Below are 6,192 nucleotides of genomic sequence, written 5' to 3' on the forward strand. Positions count from 1 at the left end.
CCTTCGTCACCCTAACCAGAGAGGCCAAGAGCAGTACAGGGACCATAGACATGAAACCAACAATGTCTACTCAGAGACTCTTGAAAGGAGACAAAACCCAGCCCTGCCAGGCCTTGCTCATCACTGCAGTTCCCTGCTCAGAGCCTTGGGCTCCCTGCAATCCTGGCCTCAAGGATCTGCTCTCACCAGGCCCTGGGCAGCCTTTGGCACTCCCTGCCTTCACTGGGGCCCAGCCATGCTCCAAGGCACTTGGAGTTTTGCTGCTGACTCCTTGAGCAGCTTCTTCATCCTTCTCTGCATGCCTGAGGCTCCGGGACCCAGCCCCAAATCCAGCATGGGGCTGATTAAAATACAGAAAGCCCTCAGGAGCTCTTTGTCTCCCTCCCATTGTCTTTGAGTCTCCAGGGCTTGTGCAGGGATTGGAGTCAGTTTGGAGTTCTCTTCAGGAGGGAGATTCCAAAATGCACATCAGGATTTTTGGGTTTTAATCAATGGTGCATTTTTTTTTTTTTTTCATTTCAGAGAAGAGGGAATGGAAGCATTTCCCAGGTGATCTTGATGCTGAATGTCTCCTTAGGAGGCCTGGGCATGGAGCAGAATGAGCCCCTTGCAGGCTGAGCCTGTTTGGCCAAGCTGCTCCTCACCCCCAGCCTCACCATGTCTGACATCACCCACCTGGGAGTGAAATCAAAAAATATCAAAAGATCTCCATGAAGTTTATTATTTTGGTTTTTTCTGTGACACAATATTTGATGTTAATATTTCATTATTTATGTTTATAACAACATAAATAGTTTTATAAACTAGGTTTTATATTTATATAAAAACCAATACAGTTTTAGCAGCCAAGAAAATTAATGCTCAATATTTCTAAGTAACACAATTCCCTTCATTAATTAATTAAGCTCTATTAGTTATTTATTTATCCCCCTTTCTTATAATTAGTTTTATATGTACTCTTTGTGTCATCTTTTTTATTATCTTTTTACAATACAGTGCCAAGGGGTGGTACATTGGGGTCCTTGCAGACATTTCTGGGGCACATTTGGGGCAGTTTTGGGTCTGGGGAGGGAATTCAGAAAGAACTTGAGGGTCTGGAGGACACTTGGGGGAGACGGGTGGGCACGTGGAGGAGCATTCAGGGATCCTGAGGAAGAGTTCGGGGTCCAAGGCAGCACTTGGGGGTCCAGGGGGGCCCTTGGAGGTCAGGGAGGGGAATTTGGGGCCCTTCGGGGTCCGAGCAGGCCCTTGGGGGGCTCGAACGGGACTCTCTGGGGCGCGGGGGGTGATGGAAGTTGTAGGCGCAGGGATCATACGGTTTAACGGAGCCGCGGAGCATCACGGGAGTTCTGGGCACAGATGCAATGACTCTCGGTGGGGCACGGAGCATGATGGGAGCTGTAGTCCCAGAAGCGGTTGGAACGCAGCGTTTGGGGGTCCGGGAAGGCTCTTGGGAAACACTTTTGCGTCCAAGCCGCGACTTGAGGTCCTCGGGGGAACTTAAAAGGTTCGGGAGCGCTTGCGGGGAGCTCCGAGAGCCTTAACGGGGCTCTTTAGGACGCGGGGCATGGCAGGAATTTTGGGCGTGGGACTGTGTTCTGAGGGGCTCTGGGGCCACGGGGGATGAGAGGAGATGAATTTCCAGAAGTGGCTGTACCGGGTATCTGTGCGGTTGGGAGCACTCAGGGGTTCCGGGGACGCTTTGGGGGGTCCCGAATGGGCACTGAGGGGGCACTGAGGGATCCTGGAGGGTATGGGGGAGACTTACGGGACAGATGGGGCCAGATCCCGGGGTTCTGTTGAGCGCGGGGCATGACGGGCGTTGTACTCCCGGCTCCAGTAGGGGTACATAGGGCCGCGGGGCATGACGAGAGCTGTAGGCAAAAGAAATATGGCGTCCATGTAGGCACCGCCCCTAGTCCTGGATCCCAGGCGCTGATTGGCTACAACTTGTGATGGGCGAGAGCATTGGCAATTGGGATGCGGTGGAGGCGGGAACAGCCGAATAACCCTCCTCCAGTCCCTCCCGGTACAGACCAGTCTGTCTTAATACACCTGAGTTCATTCCCAGTTATTCCCAGTTCCTCCCAATGTCATCCACAGGATGCCCCAGTGTCCCCCGTTTTCTCCACAACGTCCCCAGTGTCCTCAGTGAGTCCCAGTCACCCCAAGTGTCACTCCCAGTATGTCCCAGTGTCTCCCACAGCGTTCCCAGTGTTCCCCAGTATGTCCCAGTCCTCCCCAGTGTCACTCCCAGTATGTCCCAGTGTCTCCCACAGCGTTCCCACTGTCCTCAGTATGTCCCAGTCCTCCCCAGTGTTTCCAAGGACAGTTTCATTTCTCACGGTGGCCGTGGCAGCCAAACCCAGCAGTGGGGTCAGTGCAGTGCCCATGGCCACAGCCCCTTGCAGTGCCCAGTGCAGCTTGGGCTGATGATCCACCCTCACAGCTGGCCCAGGGCAGCTCTGCAGTGGCTTTGGTGGCACCTGGGGCTGGCACACACCTGAGCACTGTGTCTGTTTGCAGTGGGGAAACTCAGGAGTTTCAGATTGCTGCAAAAACTACAAAAAGTGAAAACCCCTCTTAGGCTGAGTGCAGTCAGCTCTGCAAGCACAGTAGGGCCCAGGGCAGTGAGGACAGACAGGATGGGGCTGGGCAATGTGGAGCAAGGTTGTCCACACTGGGTCAGAGCTCAAGGCGCAGCTTCTGTGAGTAGGCCAGAGCTGCTGAGGAGAGACCCTGGGTCAATATCAATCCCAGAATGCTGCAATCACCTCTGATGTAAAAAGAAATAAAATAAAATACTTTATTTTAAATAGGAATGTGTATTTCTTGAAATATTTCTCTATAACTGGACTAGGAAAAGTTTAATGATTCACACAGGGCATTGATATTTTTTACCTCAGACTCAGTCCCTGAGAGAGTGTCTTCAAAAAACTTCTCAAGAACTCAAAACTAAATTGAAACTCTGAAATTTCTTGAAGTTTTAATGGGTCCCACTGAGGGAGATGACTGAGAAAAGGGTCCCCAGGTTCCAGTTAGAGCAGAGCACTGGAGGCAGTGATGACAGCTGGGGACAAACAGGCAAAGGTGTCTCTGGGGCTGAGCACACCTGGATGTGTTTGTGGAATGCAAAGGGCCAAGGCCTGAGCCCCAGCCCCTGGCCAGGCTGATCCTGTCCCTCCCTCCTTGCTCAGGGCTCTTCCCGGGATGGGCACTGGCATGTGGGGATGTGCAATGCCAAGGGCAGGAGCATGGGGCGGCCCCTGCCAGGCTGCTGAGCAGGGACAAGGAGGCAATGAGGTCCCAGGCCTGCAAGGGTCACTTGTCCCCTGCTCCTGCCTCAGGCCCAGGCCCAGCAGCCATGGCCAAAGCGCTGCCCAATTTGGCTCTGGCGGGGCTGTCTTGCAGCTGCTGCCCATCCCTGTGCCCTGTGCAGCCCAGGCTGTCCCACGGTGTCCCTGCCCTGCGCCTCTGTCCCTGCAGGCTCTGGGAACAGGTTCCCCTGTACCTTCTGGAGACATACCTGCACATACTGGATTGTTGTCCACATGGTTGGCTACAGAACACTAAAACATAAATTCTCATCCCTTTTTTCTGAAAATATTGGATCATAAGTCTCTATACTATCCATTGGTGCTTTTCATTATAATGAAAGTGACCTTTCTGAATAGAAAGTTGTCCTTCTTTGTCTGTAATATCTAATACAAAGGTAAAAATAATTAGGAATCATTTTAGGCATAGGGATTCATCACCATAGCACTCCTGGAAGGGGCCAAGTTAGAATCCATGCATTTTTCAATACAACTATTGTTCTGGAAGCTTGAAACATAACTGAAGAGAACATTTGGGAAGTGACTTTGTCCTGCATTCTTATGGTGCTTCTTTTTTAAGAAATTCATGTGTGAAATTATAACTAACCTGAGGTCACTTGTATCTTTAGAGGAAGAAAGGGGTGACTAAGGGTAACTAAGGCCTATTCTTAGACTAAGACATTCTTTAAATCTTTAGATTACTGAGCCCCAAAGGATTATCATGGTATACCATGATAAAGGGTACCTTTATCAACACTATATGGACCACCCTGTAGCTGGCCTTTGGACACTCAACTTTTCAGCTACCTCATACAGACATGTTCATACACACAGACAAGTGTGCAAAAAGGTTTCTCATCTGACTCCACCAGATCCCACTGGCTCTGCAGAGCAGTCAAAAAATACACATTGAGTCTAATGAGGAAACAGGGTACTGTGGAACAGGACAGGGACCAGGTGCAAGGTAGGGCCTTACAAGCACACTGATCAGCATTTGTCAGCATCTGTCAGCATGACTGACACCACTTATTATTCCTTTATTTTCCCATGTCTATTTCTCTCCAAACCACCTTGATCCCTCCATTTTCCTCCTTTGGTTCTTCCCCTAATATTCCATATTAAGCCTAGTGAAATTCAAAAATGCTGCTTCCTTGCACCCCAATATTAACCCTGTAACACTAGGCAGTAATACCAGCCATTCTGCAAAGCCATCAGGAGAGCCACTCTGCTGACTCATGGTGATAAGTTTTCTTCCCAGATCATGAGGCTGAGGCTGTCCTGCAACATCTGGGAATGTTTTTATTTATGTATTTATAAATATATTTTATTTAATGATTTTATTAATTTATTTATTTAGCATATTTAACCATGGTCCCTATGTTCCATATGGTTGTCATGGTTTGACGCTGGCGCAATGCCAGTGCCCCCATGAGAATACACTCTCCCTGGTGTCTGCTGTGAGATGTGGCCAGAAATAAGCAAAGCAGGCCCCCACTTAGAAATAAAGAAAAAGAAAACTTTATTAACTAAACTACAACTACATGTAAAAAGAAACACACAGGAAAAATGAATACCTTCCAAAAACTTTTCCTCCTCCCCCCCCCAAATTTCCAATACATCCATCCCTCAGATCACCAAATATCAGTCCATCACCACCCTTTAGATAATCAATTCTCAATTCATCAAGAGGAGAGGAGTGCTTCTTGTACCATAAGCTTCCTCAGGAAACACCATCGAAACCTCGTGTGTTTCCATGTCACTTGTGGCGCAACCCGGAGAACATCTGCCGTCGTAACATCTTCCTTCCATGTCCGGTGCTCTCACCACTGAACATGGACCAGAGCTGCTTCTAGGGTTTTCCTTTTAAGGATGCTTTGTCCCATTCCAAAAAGAGCACAGTCTCTCCTTTGGGACACCTGTCCCCCGCAAATTTCACCCCCTGGGGCCGAGGGGTCTCAACACTGAACCCTCTTGACTCTGAGCCATTACCTGCCCCTGGATGCAATCTATGTGTCACAGGAAACATGGTTCTGTCCAGGGCTATACAAGAAAAATCCAGCTAAGGCCACTCCATCATCTCTTCCCACCTAAGATTCTTCTCCACTCTTCCAACATCTTTCACTTAGAGGAACTTTCATCACACTTGCCCATTTCTTCCTCTGTTTCATCTCCATCTCTCTTCTAGGAAAGTTAATGTTCTGCAAAGTTTTCATTGTCCAAAAAGGGGTTAAAATCTCTAGCTCTGCCAGCCCAGAACTCCCACAGCAGCCAGACACCTTCTCGCACGACCCCCACCACTTCTTCTCCTTCTCGGCTGTGCTGCTGGCACATGTTATCAAGTTTCAAGGTAGCACAGTCACAGGCACACGCTGGCTCTCTCTCTAGTGGAGGGTGGGCTGCCCGATTCCTCCCAGTTTTGTTGGAAAAGAAATGAAATTTAGCAAAATATTTAATTATAGTGAGTTGTGTGTGAACTGGTTTGTTAAAAAGCAGTTTTGTAGCCGTTGAAAAGTGTGTTGAGTTTTGTGTGTAACCTAGCAGGTAGTCTTAGGGATTTAATAAATAATTAAACTAGTGCAGGAAAGTAAGAATGCTAACCTGTCTAGAGGCAGCATACAATGCTCTTAGAATAAGATAAGCAGAGGATTAATGATCTTGTTTGTGAACCAAGGAATGTATCACAAGGGGTCTGTGACCAGGCAAGGGGAACGGGGAACTGTTCCTTGGAGGCTAGGCAAGGGGAATGGGGAAACTGTTCCTTGGAGACTTTGTTGTGAATCGCATGTATAAGAGGGAAGCACCCATACGTGAATTCGGGGGCTCGGACTTTAGGGACGTGAGTCCCCCAGTTCCCCGGGCCCTTAATAAAGCACCCACA

Source organism: Melospiza melodia, unplaced genomic scaffold (genome assembly GCF_035770615.1).
Source record: "Melospiza melodia melodia isolate bMelMel2 unplaced genomic scaffold, bMelMel2.pri scaffold_62, whole genome shotgun sequence".
Taxonomy (NCBI): Eukaryota; Metazoa; Chordata; class Aves; order Passeriformes; family Passerellidae; genus Melospiza; species Melospiza melodia.